Source organism: Oryx dammah, unplaced genomic scaffold, assembly GCF_014754425.2.
Source record: "Oryx dammah isolate SB20612 unplaced genomic scaffold, SCBI_Odam_1.1 HiC_scaffold_11, whole genome shotgun sequence".
Lineage (NCBI taxonomy): Eukaryota > Metazoa > Chordata > Mammalia > Artiodactyla > Bovidae > Oryx > Oryx dammah.
In genome coordinates, this window is record NW_024070195.1 from 19,203,284 (window position 1) to 19,224,626 (window position 21,343).

Sequence of the window (21,343 nt, forward strand, 5' to 3'; positions counted from 1 at the left end):
TGGTCAAGAGCAAAAGTATAATTCAGCCGTCTGAAAGAGGCATGTGGGCCAGATGTGAATAGCCTGCTATGCTAAATGATTATTTAAGATGAATCCTAAAAATAGGTGTCCATGTATTATATGGTTGCAAGGTACCTATTACAGAACAGTTGACTAATCTTAAAAAAAAAGTGGATATATTTGAGTCATTGGCTTTTTTTTTTTTTTGTAGTGTTCTGTCTTAAAATAAATCAAGGCAAGGCTAATATTTGCTTCTCAGTTGTCAGCTTCTGTTTACTAACCAAATGATAAATTACATGCATGAGATATTACACTGATGAACTGAGACAAGTGATGTGAATGGATGAAGAAACTTATAGAACAACGTTGATGTCAACTTTGATCCCTTGGTTAAGGTGTTGGATGCCTGGAAAGTTTCTATTTTTGCCTTTGTAACTGGTAAGTGGTTGGTAAGGAGGTACTTTGAGGCTATGCAAGTATCTTGTTTCTTTAACCTAGAAGTTTTAGCAACCATTGATGATTTTTTCCCAAATCAATTATCATTATGATGGTGGCAAAATGGTATGCTTTGAACTCAGTCATTGTTTTGTACTATAAGAGCTTTCTTGAATCCTTTTATTTGTTTTTATTTACTGTCAGGTCTGTTGGGATGGACTCATGGATTCTTATTTTATTCAGTGGGTTTGATCCATTACTACTGTTTGATGCAAAAGTCAACTGTTTCCTGAAGCATCTTCTGAGCAAATCAACCAGCTCAACCAGAGGATCTTGCTGTGTGAACCACAATATTTCCAGTATTTTTGGTTGCACTTCTATCTTATCTATTTATTTATTGTTTTCAAAGTTTGGTGTTTATTTAACTGATTTTTTCAATTACTTTTTATTGGAGTGTAGTTGAATTGATTTATAGTTGATTTACAATGTTGTATTTCAGGTATGTAGCAAAGTGAATCAATTATACATATATATGTATACATATATATGTAATATATCCACTTTTTTAGATTCTATTCCCATGTAGGTCATTTCAAAGTATCGAGGTCAGTTTTTTGTGCTATACAGTAGGTTCTTATTAGTTATCTATTTTATATATCAGTTCGGTTCAGTCGCTCAGTTGTGTCCGACTCTTTGTGATCCCATGGACCACAGCATGCCAGGCCTCTTTGTCCATCACCAATTCTTGGAGTTTACCCAAACTCCTGTTCATTGAGTTGGTGATGCCATCCAACCATCTCATCCTCTGTTGTCCCCTTCTCCTCCTGCCATCAATCTTTCCCAGCATAAGGGTCTTTTCAAATGAGTCAGCTCTTCACATTATGTGGCCAAAGTATTGGAGTTTCAGCTTCAACATCAGTCCTTCCAAAGAACACTCAGGACTGATCTCTTTTAGGATGGACTGGTTGGATCTCCTTGCAGTCCAAGGGACTCTCAAGAGTCTACTCCAACACCACAGTTCAAAAGCATCAATTCTTCGGCGCTCAGCTTTCTTTATAGTCCAACTCTCACATCCATACATCATGACTACTGGAAAAACCATATCCTTGACTAGATGGACATTTGTTGGCAAAGTAATGTCTCTGCTTTTTAATATGCTGTCTAGGTTGGTCATAACTTTTATGTCTAGGTTCTAGGCTGGTCATAATTTTATATATAGTACTGTGTATATGTCAATTCTAATCTCCCAATTTATCCCTCCCTCTCTTTCCCCCTTGGTAATCATAAGTTTGTTTTGTACATCCGTGACTCTATTTCTGACAAAACTTCCAATTATTGATGGGAATTAACATACTCAGGGACTCGGTGTTTTATAATTATTTCCCTGAATGTTTCACCTCTTTTAACAAGCTACAAACTTCTTGAGCATAGGTACCATCTATCTGTACCAACTTCTTTGATGCTCAGGGTAGGATAGAAAAGCATTGTCTCTGGAGCCAGGTAACTCAGGTTTCACTCAAGTTCTCTCTGAGCTCCAATTTTTCTTGTCAATAAAATGAGGATAATAAGACCTAAGTTACCAAAGCTGTTGCAAGGAGAAAATGAGATAACATATGTAAAAATCTTAGTGTGGAATAATGGTTTCTTTTCTACTATCAATGTCTAGAATGAGCCCTTAGAAGGTATATCTGACTTTTATCCATCAAATAGAATGCACTAATTATAAAACCATACATACTTTTTAGAGAAAGAGATAGTATTAGTCGTTTGGTTGTGTTCAACTCTTTGCAACCCCATGGATTGTTGCCTGCCAGGCTCCTCTGCCCATGAAATTCTCCAGGCAAGAATACTAGAGTGGGTCGCCATTCCCTTCTCCAGGGGATCTTTCTGACTCAGGGAGCGAACCTGGGTATCCTGCACTGCAGGTGGTTTCTTTACTGACTGAGCTACCAGGGAAGCCAAAAGAGATATATAGAAATAAAGAAATTTGATATTATTGCTCCTCTCTTTCTTTCTCTTTTATTCCCCCCTCAAACCAATGAGAGCAGAGCACTGTGAAGCTATTTTCAGCGTCTTGCAGAACCATTTGAAGAGTAAAGAAGAAACGTTAATTGCATGTCTACTCACTGGAACAGTCAGTTGTAAGAACTTCTATATAATTGACACCATTTCAGCCTGAGGAAAATGAAAACCCTCTCTTCTTCCATTCTGGTGGATTAAATAAATGCAGAGAGGAGCAGCTGGCCTCACGATAATTAGAAGAGAAATGATTCAGGACCTAAAACTTGCTTAAATGTCAAGGGGGGTTGAATGGATTTTGACTAATGTTGTCATAACTCATTTTAAAATGCAAAGTCAAAAACACTTAGAGACCCTCATTTGGTGCAAAGTAGACATCAAAACAGGACCAACTGTTTCCTGGTTCAAAGGAAAAAACATTTTGTGCTTAAATGAAGCTTGAAGCTATTAGCAATAATAAGTCAATTTACTAATTAAAAAAAAAAAAACACAAAACGGTAAAAACCATGCACATCAAAAGGGGAAATTTCTTGGAAACACTGTCCTCATAGACAGCTTGGCTGATCCTGCTGAGAAAAAGTCCACCCACCACAAATCCTCATTATTTGATCATCAGATTCAAAAACAATGCTCCAGTATGAAGGAAATGGCCCCATGCCTGGTGTTATCAGCTCTTCTAGGCTTTCTTTGCATGTAGCCTGTTTACCCCTAGAGCTTGGCAACTCATTTCTAGCTAATGGTGACTATTGCTTCTTTACTTCAAAATACACCAAACTGGTACTAACATCTTCTGCTGTTATTTGATTTTACTAAAATTACCATTTTTTTACAGTTTTTTTTTTAATTGGCTTTACTTTTTAAAGCAGTTTTAGGCTCAGAGCAAAACTGAGCAGAAGGTACAGAAATTTCCTATATACTCCCTGCCCCTATATATGCACAGTCTCCCCTACTATCAACCCCCACCAGAGTGGTACATTTGCTACAGTCAATGAACCTACATTGTCACATCACCATCATCCAAAGTCAGTAATTTTCATTAGGATTCACTCTTGGTTTTCTACATCCTATGATTATGGGAATATGTGTAATGACTTGTCTACCATTAGAGCATAGGGAAGCAAAATTTCCCATCTCTGAATGTGTCTATTTTGCATGTGGATTAAGCTGATTATCTTAAGAAATGGAAGACTCAAGAAGTTTGAAATTACAATTTTTTGTACTTTATTTTTAGAGCAGTTTTACTTTTTATTTACTATTTTTTGGCATGCGGAACTTCCTGGACCAAGGATTGAACCTGTACCCCATGCAGAGGAAGCTTGGAGTCTTAGTCACCAAACCACCGGAGAAATCTCTAAATCACCTTTTTTTTTTTTTTTTTTTGTAAGCTCACAGTTTTTATTATTTTCACTAGAACGGAGCTACATCTTTGGCCACCTTAAAGAGAAAAAGCCCTTTGGTTCTAGAAGATTGTCCCCAGCAGTGTGCTGGGAAGCATAAGCATGCACCATGCATGGTTCCTTTGCCTAGCATGTGTGTCTAAAACACATTTGTTCATGGGCATGAGAGTCAGGTAGCATATGGAACTGCACCTTATAATTAAGCTATATGATATAGCTCATCTCAGAGAAAGGAGATGAATTATCTTAAAGCTTTTTAGATATGGCCTACACAATCAAACAAATAGATTTTTCTTATGATCAATTAATTTATTTCTGGCCATCAGAGCAATTAAGTGGAATTATCAGAGGGTTGACTGACAATTTTATGTGATGGCATGCATGCATGCTTAGTTGCTAAGTAGGGTCTGACTCTGTGATCCCACGGATTGCAGCACACCAGGCTCCTCCTTCCAAGGTTTCTTGCAGACAAGAATACTGGAGTTGGTTGCTATTTCCTCCTCCAGGGGATCTTCCCGACACAGGGACTGAAGCTGTGTCTCCTGCATTGGCAGGTTGATTCTTTACCATTGAGCCACCTTACAGCTAAAGACCTCCACTCAATTATGGTAATGCCATAGGATCACAGCTTTCGTTCGCACTAGGAGGTGACAGTTAAGCCTTGCTTAGGTAAAGCAATGGACTTAAAGCTAAGGCAGTCTTTTCAAACTCAAGTTACATTCGTCATTTTATTTCTGTTGTTATGACAACACTTTTAAAAGCAGTACTTCAAATGCTTAGCATTCAGGCATCTTATTATAGACTTGAATATAATACACGAGGGTATGAAGCGCAGCTCGTAGGGGTTTTGAAGGAGTCGAGATGCACAGTTAGAACACCTGGATACCTTTTCAGCTTTGGCCCCTGAAGCTCCTTCACTTGGCTTTTTTATGTAAAAAAATAGTGAGGGCTCATCCAGAGGAGGGAAGATGAAAGAATTTACGTGGGAAGATATGCATTATTATTCACAGGCTCTATTCTGATACTCTTGATTACAGCCTGCGTCATGGATTTTTTAGAAGTCTATAAGTGATGGTGTATTCTGATCAACTTCAAGAGCTTATTGTTAGCTATTGGAGTGATTCATTTATATAACTGTAGCTCTATAGAAAAAGTTCTCATAACATAGACATTATGAAAATTAATAATCTATAAGGGGAGAGTGGTATTTAGCATGAATCTGTAGCAGGAAGCAATGACCTGTTGTGTCTGCACTATAGTCTGGTAAAAGCAGAGAAATGTTTGTTAAACCTTATGTTTTAATTTTTTAAATTGAAGCACAGGTGATTTACAATCTGTTAGTTTCAGATGTGCACCAAAATGATTCACTTATATTCTTTTTTTCAGATTGTTATCCATTATAGGTTATTACAGGATAAATAAAAATAGTTCCCTGTGTTGTACAGCAAGTCCTTATTGCTTATCTATTTTACATGTAATAGAAAAATACAGAATGCTTCACAAAGTTGCACGTGATCCTTGCACAGGGGCCGTGCTAATCTCACTCTTGTTCCAATTTTAGTATACTTGCTGCTGAAGTGAGCACCATTTTTTTAAAAAGCAACATACAAAGAAAAAGATGTTTTTACCAAGGAAATGAGCCAGTTGAATGTTGGCACTTTCCGATCACTATGTGTCGGGTTGGCAAAAAAGTTCTCTAAGATCTTGTGGAAAAAACCCGAACAAATTTTTTGGCCAACCTGATATTAATAGGGAGAATTTTATCTCTATTGTTAATTCTCCCTGCCTTGGAGTAAATTTTTCCTGATAATGTGACCTTGGTCTCCCTACACCTGTGGTGTTCTGTCTGAAGTCATGTGAATTATTACTGAACAAAGTAGAGGTGAAAAAAGGAGGATGCAAATGATAACATTTCAGAAGAAACCAGTGTCAGAGAGTTACTCTGTGGTTCAACCAGCATAAGGCTGTGTTTGAAAGTGCCATCACATGCCAGCAGTTTCAAAGCTGTGTGGTTTCCCAGAGGCCCGCACACATGTTCTCTGCATGGTAATTTTAGCAAATTAAACTACTATAAAGGGAATAGTGGGTTCATTACTGGTCCTTGCTCCTGCATACCAAGAAGGTGGTCATATGAACAACATCTGCTGAGTTATTTTTGGTTGCCAAAACCAAATAATTTATAAACAGAATGCAAAGCAGTTAGGTATAGCTATGTGCAAATGCCCAGATTATCAACAAAGCAGAATTACATTCCTTTTTATGATACATTAAGAGGGTAAAATAATTTCTTACTGTTCTTTCCTCCAACCAGAAGATTTGAAGCTGTAAAAACAGGAATGAAGCAAAAAGTCCATTTAATCCTTAAAGTACAATTTAGTTGCAAAGAAAGAACAAATGCTTATGGATCCCACACTGGACCCATCAACATATGGCAGACTCCCAACAGCAAAGACAAAAGAATACACTGCAGGCCTATTTGTACACATGTGAAATGCCGAATTACTTGGATTCTGAGCCCAAAGGCACTGTCAGGATACTTCCCCTCACAGAGGCCCACGTAACTCCAAAAAATCGCATGACACCCCCAGTCAGCTAGCAAGTTAATCTCCACTCTTAGCCGTCTGTAATTCTTTGCCCATTCATGTCCTTAGCCAATCCACCTAGAGGGGAGTCAGATCCCTTTTTCAAAAGCAGGAAAAAGAGGGGTTGGAAGACTTTCCCCAAGACAACCTGTCTCCCCCACCACACCATTCCATCACCTGACTTACCAGTTTCAACCCTATTCTAGGCCCTTCCCTCTGAATTTACTCCATCCTCTGGTCACATTAGAATTGTTCGAAGGGCTATTTTTTATTTTCTGGGACTCAAATCTCACTCTGAAATGCTTGGTCTTCTCTTGGCTCTGGGTTTTAAATTTAGTCTCTAGTTCACTAGCAAGAAAATGGTTTTCATTCATTTTCTTGGGTCCTACCCACTGTCTCCATACACCTTGTCCCTCTGGCTAGTCTGGGAGAAATAAAGTAGGTTAAGATCTTCACAGGGCTTCAGACTCCCTGCTGAGTAAATCATTTATTCATGGGAAAAAAGGAGGAGAAAGGACAAGATACTCAAGAAATATACTGTTGGGGAGTCTGCCATATGTTGATGGGTCCAGTGTGGGATCCATAAGTATTTGTTCTTTCTTTGCAACCAAACAGTATTTTAAAGGATTAAATGGACTTTTTGCTTACTATCTTGTCCTTTCTCCTCCTTATACATCTAGATGCAATGTGTGGACCTTGTCCTGATTGTGATGACAAACCTACTGAAAAAAGTCATTTTTGAGATATTTGGGACATTTTAACGTGGATTAGACTTCAGATCATACTAAGGAAATATTGTTCATTTTGCTAGGTGTGAAATGGAATTAGGATCATGCAGAAATATGTCTACACTTTTGAGATGCCCACGGAAGTTTGTAGGAGTGAAATGACATATGGTTTAGATTTGCTTTAAGATGTTTTAACAACAATAACAAGAGGGATATATGAAGCAAATATGGAAAATTCTTGACAATCATTGCACTAGTTGATGGGTTTTTAGGAATATGTTATTCCATTTGCTTTATTTATGTGCACATTTGAACATTTTAATGCGTCTACTGTTCCAGCATTGATATAAGAAAGCAATCCCGAATAGTGAATGGGTGTCAGGGCCCACATCTAGCATGAAGCAGTCAAGTACTGTGTCAGAAACTACTTCTTGGCCTTTAGCCCCTTTATGGAACACTTCAGAACACAGGGAATGTAAGAATGGGGGATGTAGCATGAATGCAATACATGATGATCTCTGTCCTCCTTGAATCTCAGGGCAGATAAAGAGGAAGTCAGAGAGAAAGGAAATTTGTCTATTTTCTCTAGAAGGAGAAGGAGATTTGGTTTAGCCTGTTTGCTTGGTGGGCTGACCCAATCCCACTTCAAAGCAAACAAGAAGCCTATAATTTGACCACACTGGAGGTCAAATTAACTGGCTTTAATAAGTTCCAGACCCACCTAACTTTCCACTCCTCCTGGACCAACATCTGTGTAAACACAGAAACCCCGAACTAGGACCACCTCTCTTGGCCATGGAGCAGGTCAATAGGGAACAGAGCTGTGGGATCACGGGAGCCTCAGATTTCGCCTCTGTCCTCTGGCTGGTTGGGAAACGCGTGTGGGAATAGTCCGAGGCTTTCACCATGGACAGGGCCACAGAAGGGTCTGAGGTGTCAGGACTTGAACAAGTGCAGGCTCTGAGCAAACTGGCAGCGCTGAGCCTGGGATCATTAGTCATGCAAAAATGAAAAGATGAAATAATCTCTGTATAGGGAAGTTCAGTTTTCCAGTCAATTGACAGAGGCCTTCTCCACCATAGAGGTAGATATAGTGGCTCAGATGGTAAAGACTCTGCCTGCAATGCAGGAGACCCAGGTTAGATCCCTGAATTGGGAAGATCCCCAGGAGAAGGGAATGGCAACCAACTTCAGTATTCGTGCCTAGAGGATTCCACTGACAGAGGAGCCTGGTGGGCTACAGTCCATGGGGTGCAAAGAGTCGGACATGACTGAGCAACTCACACTTTCATTTTCTCCACCATATAGGGCTTCTAAAGAATTTAGTACTGATGCCAAAGTTAAAAGAACTTAGAACAGGTGACCCTTTGGGGAATAAAAATAAAGAGAATGGTGCATCTTTTGGTGGCCACACAGCTGTTTGAATCTCTATTATCATCGAGTGAGGAGATTCATAATAACATTTCAAATCCGCGGATTGGTCCTTTCCAAATGCTTTGACATCTATACTCTGACAACAGCATGTAAATAAGGTAGGGCAACTGTCCTGATTCCCATTGCATAGGTAAGGAGACTGATCTATAGACAACTGTACTAACAAGACTGTTGGCAGAACTGGCTCTAGAATCAGAGTTTCGACCCATCTCTACTTTCCTTTAGTTGAGAAAGCAGAATTCCTCCTCCAGTTTTCTTTGCCTTCTTATTTTTCAAATTTGGCCATGACATGAGCCTTGCAGGATTTTAGTTCCCCAACCCTCAGCAGTGAAAGCTTGGAGTCCTAACCACCAGACCACCAGGGAATTCCCTTTTTTGCCTGTTTCTTAATATGACTTTCCATCAACCTGGAGAGAAGGGTCACCAGTACTCAGAACGCCCTGTGACCTCACAGACATCATTGACTAGCACTGATCAGGTGCTCAGAGAGTTCAAAAACAACTGACCTTTGTTTCACTGTTACTCTTATTTTTTATTTTCTTATGCCATAACCATTCCCCATGAGCTTCTTAGGTGGCTCAGGCTCAGGTTCAGTCCCTGGATCGGGAGGATCTCCTGGAGGAGGGCATGGCAACCCACTCCAGTATTCTTGCCTGGAAAATTTCATAGGCAGAGAAGCCCGGCAGGCTACAGTCCAGGGGTTCATAAAGAGTCAGACACAGCTGAGTGGCTGAGCACTCATGAATTCACTCACTCAACCATTTGCCACAATGAGATGCTCATTATAACGCAGTATAACAATAATAACAGCATTTTAGAGTCAACAAATACAAGTGGGTAATCCTTGCTATTCAGGAGTAACAAATTCATGACTAAATCCAGAAAGTCATGTTCACTGTTAGAAACTGAGTTGCTGGGCTTTTTTGAAGACATTTACCACATTAAAATAAATATTTAACCTATATTTTGGCCTCTGCACCTTCCTATGGATATAACTATCAATAACCTTTAGAAAGAACATAATACAGTTTAGAGAGTCTCAAACCTGGCTGCATATTAGAATTACCTGGAGAGCTTTTTAATAATGTGATTGTCTGAGCCTCATCCCCAGTGGTTTCAATTTAATTGATTTGGGTAGAGCCTTGCCAGAGATACATAAAATCTTCCCGGGGTTTCATTTTTTTTTCTCTGCACACCGTATGCCATAATCTTGATCACATCTACCTCCTATTCTTTCAATGCACAAAAAATTGAGTTATTAATGTTCTTTAGTTGCTTGATTCCAACTCTGATACAAAAAAAAAAATTTGGAAAAGGCATTGCCAGTTTTCACCAGAAACACAGGACAAAACTGCGTCACTTCTCTAATGGCAAAAAAGGAATGGCTTTGGGTATCCTACGGTTTAAAAGAAAAACTGTCCACTGTGTGAAGACACAAAAGTAACTCCCTATCAGGACTGGAACTCATGGTCATCTAATCTTCTGTTTCCCAACTGTGATGACAAAATATAAGCCTTCCATGTCAGGGCTGTGGAGACCAAAGAATTCAGCCTGCCTGGCCAAAACACTTTATATTATGCAGGCTTGATGAGTTGCCTGACCTCTCCAGACCATAATTACCTCATCTGTAAAAGTGGGAAAAGAAACAGACTCCCAGTTTGCTGTGAAAATTAAATATGCTAATGAATTCAAGTGCTTAGAGGAGTGAAGAGCAGGCGCTATTCTGATTGTTACCGTGTTGAGGATGTATTACCAAGTTGTCTCCAGTTTAATGAGGTCTAGATGACGACATCCTGTGCATCTCCCAGAGAAAACTGGGAAGCTGATTTCATGAGTTTTATACTTTACCTAGGAGCTCATTTATAAGTACTGTACATTCTCAAGTCTCTTGAAAGTTGAATCAGCTGAGCTAGGCTTCAATTAGAGACTATATAATATCTGCAGAGATGGTGGAAAAAAAGTTGATTCCCCCTAAATAAAAAAAAATGCAGTCGGTATTAAATACAGCACAAGATCCTAGGATACTTTACCACCAAGCAGGCATCTGTAAGAGTTGATTTTCTACCGTATGATTTGTGAGCTTTTCAGTGGACTCCCTCCAGACAACCAGCTGCTCTGAACATTTTTCTCTTCTGAAGGATGTCATTCACATTGTGTTTCTCAAACCTCATCTCAAGACTTTGCAATTGAAAGTACAGAGAACGTTAAATGTGGGTGTTGAGTACAATCCAATGGGATGGGCAGAATTTGGAATGTGACCTGGGCAATGTCTTTAAGAAAAAATGACATGCATTCATGTAAGAATGTATTTTGATCCCTAGGAGGGACAAAATTTTTCTCTGCACCAAAAATATATCATTCGGCAGTATGGGTTTATTGTTTCCGAGTCGGCAGTGCGGGTGTTTCAGCCCCAAGAGCAGACGCCCTCCAACTGTTCAGCCTGGGGTATGAGGGTGAAGAGAAAAGGGGGGCAACAGCGTGGACAGGTGGCTGGACACAGCCAGTCATTGCACCCCCTACCCTTCTGCTGCCTTCCAGAGCTGGATTTCAGGCCATGCTGTGTGTCACAATTAATGTTCTCAGCAGGGAAGGGCAGTATCAAATTTATCAGTTATGTTTCTGTTAGGACTTACTGAGTCAAGGAAAATGGTTTAGGTGGGAGCATTAGTCTTAGTAAATGAGAGTACACTTAAACGTAACACATGCATATATAGGTTACATATTTCCTGAGAGTCAACTCAGAGACGATGTCATGCCATCATAGCTCTAATTAAAAGAGGGTCTTAGGTGAGACAGAATCTTAGAGATTGCTGCATCAGTGTGTTTGTAAGCAACAGAGAGAAGCAGCAAGTAAGAACAATGAAGCAGCAGGATCCAGAAGCTCAAACACATACGTTCACATATAGACACCTCAAGTTTACGGTGTGTGGCTAGACCATCATTCTGCAGTCACACAGTTGGTGTGAATATCCTCTTTGGAACAAAGACCTCTGCTCAGTTTCCTCATCCCTACACATTTACATCATTAAGTTATTGTGATCATTAAGGGAAATCAAGCCTGTAAAGTATAATGCAGAGAGTACATACTCAGTAAAACAGATGTCTGCTACCAACACCACCACCATCATCACCGTCATCATTATCATCAAGGTCAAGGATAAAAAGACATACGGCCTCACCTAAACAATGAAAGTTTCATGTTTTATGCTCTGCTTCATTTTGCTAATCGAGTTGGTCTTGCTAAAAGCCAAGATCTCAAGTGCTGAAATCTGGTGCTGTAATAAGATTATCGTGAAGTTGCACTCAGCTGGGCTCCCCTGTGAGGGCGCGTGGGGAAGGGAGTAGTCATCCTCAACCTTCTGTTAACCTTGTCTGAAGACAAAAATCTGATCACTGCATGTAACTTGACTTTAGAAAAGTTGAATCTTTTTTGTCCCCCCAAACAGAGCAACTGAAGGCCAAAAATACATATTTCTTTTTCTCTTCATGGAGTTTACTTTGATTGTTCCTTTTGTATCTTTAGGAGAATGTGATGGAGGGATTAGAGAATAAGAGTGAAGGTCAACGTGCAGTGTTGACTTCTGAACTTCACTGCAGTGCTCTGGTTTAACGAGCTCAATTTCACCCCGTCTAAGCTCCCACATATGACATTTCTTTTACAATTCATTGCTGGGGTAATCTGCCCTTCAGGGAATTGCTCCAAGTCCATCTTTCTGATAGTAGTAACTTTAGTGATAACCTAGTATATACTTGTTTTGGTCTGGCTACAGGGAAGTTCAGAGCAAAACTTGCTGCTCAATCATAGCATAAACATTCATTCTTTAAAGTTAGGATATTGATTTTCATGAGTTCCTCCTTTTTATACTTATTCTCTTTTTAATTGTATGATATTATAACCTGTCTCAAGTTTTTGAAAAGTTACAAAGAATAATTTTTTTTTAATAAACTTTAACCAAATCTAGTCAAAGCTATGATTTTTCCAGCAATCATGTATGGATGTAACAGCTGAACCATAAAAAAGGCTGAGCACTGAAGAACTGATGCTTTCGAATTGTGGTGCTAGAGAAGACTCTTGAGAGTCCCTTGGCCTGCAAGGAGATCAAACTAGTCAATCCTAAAGGAGACCAGTCCTGACCACTGGAAGGACCGATGCTGAAGTTGAAGCTCCAGGACTTTGGCCGCCTGATGTGAAGAACCAATTCATTGGAAAAGACCCTGATGCTGGGAAAGGTTGAAGGCAAATGGCGAAGGGGGCGGCAGAGGTTCAGATGGTTAGATGGCATCACTGACTCAATGGACAAGAATTTGAGCAAACTCTGGGAGATAGTGGAGGACAGGGGAGCCTGGTGTGCTGCAGTCCATGGGGTCGCAAAGAGTCAGACGTGACTTAATGACTGAACAACATCAACAAAAACCAAATCTTATTTTCCTCCCAATTACCATAGATGAATTCAAAGAGGCTTTAACAGCTCTTGCTTGCTTTAACCTATTGCTTGGCAAAAGTCATGAGCCTATTTCCATCTCTGTCCACTCACTGTCCCATAATTTGTTCCAGCTGCTTGTTTCAGTTTTAGTTTTTGGAAGACATTAGATCTCAGAGGTTCTGGACAATGTGGGAACTAGCAATCATTATTATAAATCCCCTATAACTCTTGATAAACAAAATAATCATCATTCTCATTGAATTATTCCCACGAAGGAAATTTTATTCAGGCTAACACAGGGCGCATGAAGATAATTTCTCTTGCACTGATTTAAAAAATGGGCACTTCTGGAAAAGATTATACAGGAGTTAAGACAGTGAATCAAAGCTTTTGTTCTGAAAATTATATTCAAATGTAGTCAGTCCAAATCTGAGAACTCTATTTGTGATGCAAATCAAAGGCAAAAAATACTTCTGTTTAACAAACCAATGCAATTTTTCATATCACACACTGGTTACCACTTTAAGTCCTCTCTGAGAACAGAGGGATAGAAGGGTGAAACATGCATGGATTAACCAGATCTGACACCATTCATTTCCTTCAACTGCAGGTAATTACCCTGCATAATTCTCCTATGCATAAATTAAACTGTATGAATTAACAATGATCTTGTTTTCCTACATTCAGTAATTGAGACAAAATTGATCAAGAGACACTCTACATGTGGGTATGGATTAGACAATGGTCCTTCTAAAAGAGAAGGAATGACTCCTTTTTTCTCTCAAGTCGGGCTTCCCAGGTGGCTCAGTGGTGAAGAATCCACCTGCCAAGCAGAAGTGGGTTCAATCCCTGGGTCGGGAAGATCCCCTGAAGAAGGAAATGTCAAGCCACTCCAGTATTCTTGCCTGGAAAATTCCATTGACAAAGGAGCCTGGTGGGCTACAGTCCATGGGATCACAAAGATTCGGACACGAGTTAGCGATAGAACAACAAAATTGCTTTTTCTCCATTTCCCTCTCCTTTTGTGGGATTTTCAGAACTCTGAGGCATTGTAAGGAACAAAGCTGGTAACGGGGAGGGGGGAAGGCTTATCACTGACACTGTCATTTATCAGAATGGATCGTTTATCCAGTAGAAAAATGTCTGTTTCCTCATGATCAGGTACTTCTCAGTGCAGGCACAATGCCTACTTAGCTGGACTGATGAATCTTTTGGCTGGATAACGCGGGAAAACTTCTCAGTGATTACAATAGAATCCTGAGATGTCTCATTAATGCCTTGATATCAACTAAGAATCTCAACCTGAAAATCACATGAACCATCTGAATACTGAGTGACTAAGCCAAGTGATCTGGGAACCACAAGCCAGCTTAGTTCTATGGGAGAACTCAGGCTTACGGAACACGCTACTAACTGGCAGTCATAGGAACTCTGAATTTGGGGGTTTTGTATGTTTACATCCACAGCTACAATCCAGACTTGATATCAGGCTACCCAGATTTAAAACTGAACTCTGCCTTTACTAATTTTGCTCAGTGTCAGTTCTCTCATCTATAATACAGATGATAATTTTACATTGGGGTCATTATGAGAATTCAGGTAATGAATGCATGTGCCTGGCATATTGGAAATGCTATTAAATGATAGCTATTATTATTAATATTACACAAAACATTTTAATTTAGATTCAATGCTTCGCTACGGAAGAGGAGCTTAATGTCTACATCCAATATGAGATACAAGTGAACACATCTATAATTCAGAAATTGGGCTTGTTTTTTTCGGGGGGGAGGGTGTTATTTTTTAAATTACAAAGACTTCAGACTCCCCTGTGTCTACATTCAGGATTGCATAATTTACTCAAAGAGAAAAGAGAATCTGCATGCAAGATCTGTGTGCTGTGTGCTCCGTCGCACAGGAACTAGAGCCCACCAGACTCCTCTGTCCATGGAATTTTCCAGGCAAGAATACTGAAGTGAGTTGCTCTTTCCTACTCCAGGGGATCTTCCTGACCCAGAGATCGAACCTACATGTCTTGCATCTCCTGCACTGCAGTAGAGTCTTTACCACTGAGCGACCTAGGAGGCCCCATGTGCATGGTCTACCTGCAGCTATTTCCCCCCAGCTGGACTGTAAAGGAGAGATACTCATTCCTTAAATTAAGACTACACGTTCTCTCAATATTGTTTCCGTATCTCTAGCTTGGTCACTGTATATTCACATACATGAAAGCTCCCTGAGCTAACGCAGCCCCTCAGCCTCTTCTGGCTCTGGCTGTTTTCTTCCATTAGTGGCAAAGTAGCCATTTTGCAACATTCAGAGCCAAAACAAATTACATCTGGAAAATATCTTAATGAGAAGAAACACACTTTGAGGATCTAAAAGAAATAATAATAAATAACCCTTTAAAGAGTAACAGCACATGTCATTTCTGTCCTATTTTAGCCCAAAGACTATTTGACAAAATTCAAAGGGCAAGCTTTTTTAGGGATGTTACGGGAGCCTGCAAAGGGAGCAGTACCTGACCTTTCTTGTGTCATTATCGGGACAGGTTTCCACTTGCAAAATATGGTATCAAACTGAGAGCATTAGTCAGGTAAGAAGAGAAAATAGTTGTGCTTCAGGCTCTCAATGAATTAGGCTTCAAGCAGGCCATATTTGGTGCCTGAAGGTGTGGGCAGGCAGAACAAATCATCCCTCCCTCTCTCCAGCTTAACATTGATTTTGCTACCGAGGCGAATGGAGTGGATATTCTGGAGTGGCAGACCCCGAATGAGAGTGAGAAAGGCTAGGCACTACTAACCCAGCCTCTTAGACATGCTAGCACCGTGATTTTACACAAGCCAGTTAATCCTTTTGTTTTGTCTCCTAATTGGTGAAACCATGGACATTATTAATGTTAGTCTTGCCTACATCATGGGGTTCTCTGGTTTAATAGGACAATAGGTGTGCTGGAAGTTGTTGAAAACTGCAAAACCCCACAGTAATAGAAGGTGCTATTTAGACTAATGCATTATTAATATTATGTACTATTTCCAGGGGACACCTTGAACCTCAGAAGTAAACTTTAGGTATCAAGGAAGGAGGCGTGTGGAAAAAAGAAGTGGTAAGAGCAGTCAGCCTGGTGGTGAGGAAGGGCTTGCCAGGGTGGCAAGCTGTACTGATCATGGGTTTGTCCAGCTATGTTTCATCTCTTTTTCTCCATCTCCTAAGTAGGTCCCTATTTGACAACACTCCCTAAAGTAAAGACTTGTGGTATTTCTACTGGCCACACTGAGACAACTCTACTTTCAAAAGAAGTTACTGGGAGTCTTGCTTATTCACTTGCTGTATTAGCCAGTTTGAAATTCTGTCTCAAGGCTACCAATTCCCCTTTTCCTAAATCCTCCCCCAACAAACCAACCTCTGTTTGCTTCTAATATCTATTTTAAGAATGAGTTTCTCTGGCCAATATTCAACAAGAGGAAGGTAGGCTTTAGATCTGGTTATTCTACTACTGACAACTGTCATGCTATTTACCTTGCAGTGAAGAAATGTGATAGGAATAACAAAAAATCATGGTTTTAATTGACCTTTTTTCTGCATCTGATAGTATGGACTAGAACAACAACAGTGAGTCAGGAGCTGGAAAGGGCTCTGCTGCAGTCAGATGGTGGCTGGACACAGAGTAGTAGGGACCAGAGAAGCTGAGGGCTGGCCAGGCATCTCTCTTTCTTCCGGTGGTCCCAGGCCTTTCCTTGCGGTCAGTTAGTTTGGGCTTCCTCACAGCATGGCAGCCTCAGGATCGTCAGATAGCTTACATGGTGGCTGATAGCTTCAAGAACTGGTAAGAAGCTGAGTAATCTTTTGTGATCTAGCCTTGGAAGTCAATTCTCTATGAGTCGATTTTGAGGAAAGGGAACAAAAACCTCATTTCTCAATTGCAACAGTATCAAAGTCACTATGTAGGAAGGGCCTTATAGGGTGGGAGATACTGTTGAGGCCATCTTTGGAAAATACAGTTTGCCATATAGACTGTCTATATGTCAATAATTATCCTTGATACTGATACTTATGTATAATCTCTCCTTAGTACCACCCTGCCAGCAATAGCTAACAGACCAGTTAGTAACTTCTAGTTCAGTAAAACAGGCAACTGTTCTGAGGCCCTCTCCTCCTCTCCTCCTTGTGCCTTAATGACTTAATAGCACTTGTTAAACTTCCTAAATATCTCAGGCATCCAATTCTGTTCTGCCATGTCCACACGCCTCCGTCCCTCAGGGCGCAGTGCATGTACACTGTAGCTCTCCAGGCTCCCCATGCCTTCTCGTGGCAGCTGCAGCGGCTATCTGTGGTTGGCACTGGACGTCATTCCAAGTTCCATCTTGGTGACTTCCAGTAATGAAGCCTGGAAGCAGAAAACTACATTTCCCAGAATCCCCTGTAGCTCAGATTCTGCACATGATACAGGGTGCCTCCACCAGTGTGCTTGCCACAAGATTTGAAGGGGAGGCTGTGGTATTAAGCTTCCTATGGCTAATGTAATGAATTACTACAAATTCAGTGGCATAAGGTGACACACAATTATTATCTGACAGTTCAGGGGGTCAGAAGTCTGAAATGGGTCTCATGGGGCTAAAATCAAGGTGTCAGCACAGGTGTGTTCCCTTCTGAAGACTCTAGGGAAGAACCCAGTTCCCTGGCTTTTCTAGCTTCTAGAAGCCACCCACATTTCTTCTCTTGGGGCTTCTTGCTCCACATTTAAGCATGCCAGCAATGCTGCATTTCTCTGGGCCATCTTCCATAATCACATGACCACAGCTTTCAAGGGCTGATGAGATTAGCCTGGGCCCAGGTGGAGCATCTGGGATCATCCCAAGGAGCTTGACTTTAGCATCTTTCCAAAGGTCCTTTTGTCATGGAAGGTAACATCTTCATTCGCAGGTTTGGGGGGATTAGGCCATGGGCATCTTTGAGGGGGTGGGACATTATTTTGCTGTACTTCCCTCTCTTCTGTTGTCACCACTGGGAATCACCTTCATGCACTACCTGGTTTTTCTGTGGTGGCTTCCTGGCTATCTGTTTCCTGACCATGGCAGTGACGGCTTCCTTCTGGAGAGAGCAGCTTCCTAAATCATCAGGCAGTGTCTACATTTTGACCAGGCAGTGACTCCATTACAATGTGACTTTCAAAGTTGTTCCAGAAAGCTCGACGTACAGTGTGTTTCCCTGGCCTTCCTGACCCAACAATTTTGTAAGTCATCTTATTTTACATTCTTTCTGCTGAGTGGATTCTGTTGTCTGCAACAGAATCCCGATGCACATTCTCAGGGCTATATCCCTGTGTATGTCTATCTTTCTCTTTTCTAAGCTCCAAATATTTCTGATGGTGAACCATCACCAAGACAACTAAACTGTATTATAATTTTGGAAGAAATGGTTCATTTCAAAGTGGCTAAAATGCTGCTAAGTAACTTTATAATAGAAAAGTATGGCATTGCCATTCAAGGGTTACTGGTAGTTATCCTGGAATATTTATTTGGGGTAATTAACCTTGAACCTCTGTATCACAGCAGGGGGGACATTAATTAGAAGGTGGACTGTCACAGTTAAGGCCAAGACCAAGTCTCTCCAGGCCTTCATATACAGCAAAAAGTAGGGAAAGTAAATGCTGTCCCAGGAATAATCTCTCGGGAATTTACACTTGCTCCAGGAAACTGTCACTGTGGATTTATTCCCCCTACTAGAGGAAGGAAAAACCATGTGCTCTCTGTGTTCATCTGTGTTGCTTTTGTTATTTGTAAGGTACCTTCCCCCCAACTCCGCCCTTGACTCTCTTCCAAAAGTCCTCCTAGAAGACAAGGACAGAAGGGGACAAGTTTGAAGTGAATGGAGTCATTGTTCCTTCAGTTCCTTCCTGAACAATTTGCTGGAGGAGAAAGAGATCATTTCCAGTGCTAGAGGTGAAAGCCACAGCATTAAACCCCAAAGACAAGTGACTTACACAAGAAAAGGTTGTAAGGTATTGTTCTGTACACAGGTTGTTTTTTGGGATGGTCTCACCAGCCTGGTTTTAATACCATTGCCATTATTAATAGCCTTATTTCCTAATTGTGCCCATGTGACCTTTCCCAGGCACACTGCTTTGCTGTCCTGAACTGTTCTACCTTCATCTTGATCTTAAATCTAGGTCACAGGCAGTGAGTTCACACTGGATGCCTATGACTTGCTAGGCAGCATGTAAGCCGTGAGGATCCAGGAATGAACAAAATGGGCCCTCTGTACCCTCAGAGAGCTCACAATCTCCCTAGTCTTATCTGGTGAGTCTTCTCTTTTCCCTTCCACTTATCTATAATCTTACCAAAGGCGCATGGATGAAGTCCTCACTGATTACTCCAGTCACAGCCTTCCTCGCCTTCCTCTGACCTCCCATAGCCCCTTTTCTAGGGTGACCAATCAGAATCCTTCTGAGTGAAAGGGGTGCTATTAACATTTATGCTTATGCTGAGACAACAAATGTAAGCAGGGCAAACCAAGACAGGCGGACGGCACTCTGTCCAACACAGCTGGGTTCCTCCTCCTTCTCTACCAGACTGTGCACTTCCTAGAAGGTATAATCGGTATCTTATACTTTTATATGGAATGAAAAATTTAATTCTGGCCAGATCCCAGTGCTCCCTTAGATTACAGAACACTGTAATTTAGGACTTGGACTTCCAATCCATCTCAGAAATAAAAATGATTATTCATCACTTTATTATACTTATTATATTTATCACTTTATTATATTTGAATGCTAAATGGTGTGAAAAACATTCCCTTTGTCTAAGACACTGCCATCCTCCATCTGGCAGAGAGCTCATTTTGAGCTTATGAAACACAACACAGAAACATTGCACCTCATTTGCTCTCACTGTTGAAAAGAAATCTAATTTTCTTTTTTAATTAGTGTGATGGACGTGTGAAAACATTCATCTCCTCCACGCAGTGCTCATCAGTGTCATGTAAAACGATGGGCACAAGAAAATAAATCGCAGTGGTTTCTTTTCTCGGTGGTGTCTAGGGAGGGCACCCGGCATCAGGCCATGTGTAAAACGATCTTTTCTAGGTAACTGGCCACTTTCGAGAAAAACATCTATTATTTTTAGGGAATACTTCCAACTAAAGTGGGATGAGTACACTGTAACCAAAAAAACCCCACAACCCACCACCCCTCAACAATAACAACAAACCTTGGCCATTTCCCCAGCGAGGAACTTGGTGGCCTCAGAGAGGAGATAGGAAGAGGGAGGAGGACGTGTGGGTGTTTCGGTATTAATTCATTCAGGATCTGTGCATTGAGTGCTTTTGTTTCGTGGAATCGGCTGGAAGGCCTCCATGTGCACAATGGGGGAGGTTTTCATTTTCAGGGGGAAAATGTGCAGAGAAACTGTCTATAAGGATATGATTTCGAAAGTGGAGGGGAATGACGCCAAGGAGGGTTCCCTCCAGAGGAAAAGGCGCGTAGTCATAATCGCTCTCCTTTTCTGAACAGATCTTTCTAATAATGGCACTATGGGGTGTTTATATGACAACGGCTTCACGGAGCCATCCCGTGTCTAGGTTTGCCTTTGGGGAACCAATTATGTGCTGCTGGCCTATCTGTACCTCCTCTCCCCACCCCACCCCCAATTCCCTTGCTTCATTGTCTGTTTTCAGCTGGTATTCTTTTCTGGTTGAATGGCCACAAACACAAGCTGTCTATCTGCTCCAACTCGGTGGAGTTGGGCTTGGCAGATGAAAAAAACCTTGGTAAAGGAGCCGTTCAGAAGCACGAGGCCGGGCCCCTGGCCACCGGGGCGGAGGAGGCCCACGTGGAAAGTCAAATATCTGCCACTGCCCCGAGGAGAACCCACTGTATAAACAAAACAAGACTTTCACTTCTACCACGCTTCCTCCCAAGAAAAGGAAGAAACTGAATTTAGACCTCTGACTTCTTTTCAGAACAGAAACAAGACAGCCTTTTATCTTTTTTCCCCCAACTCACTGAATGCAATGAGCAGTAAAATAAAACACTGGTTTGCAAACACTTCAACTCAAGGGATGGTTTTTCACCCAACTCTACTATTTAATATGGAAAGTGCAGGCTGCACTGTTCACCCTCCAGAATGGCCTCTGTCTGTGTTTTAGTCTCCTGATGCTGAGGGGTGAGTCAATAATACATGAATTAACCCAAAGTACAGCAGAGAAGGGACTTGGTTATAGTCACAACTGGGCACATGGTTGGTATCACAGCTGGGCTGTGGGGTTTTACCACACTAGGGATGTATCCACCCAGCAACCTCAGGCTTAGGGTAGGACAGCTG

General features: G+C 41.1%; 1 protein-coding gene and 1 non-coding gene across 6 annotated transcripts in view; both read right to left on the reverse strand.

Annotated features, from left to right (window-relative positions):
• The window catches only part of RIPOR2 (RHO family interacting cell polarization regulator 2), a 109,206-nt gene that overhangs the window by 58,113 nt on the left and 29,750 nt on the right, over positions 1 to 21,343 (reverse strand). The gene's annotated exons all lie outside the window — the stretch shown is intronic.
• LOC120870622 lies at positions 5,333 to 5,436 on the reverse strand. The gene has a single exon (XR_005722829.1). It is a non-coding gene; the product is annotated as a U6 spliceosomal RNA (small nuclear RNA).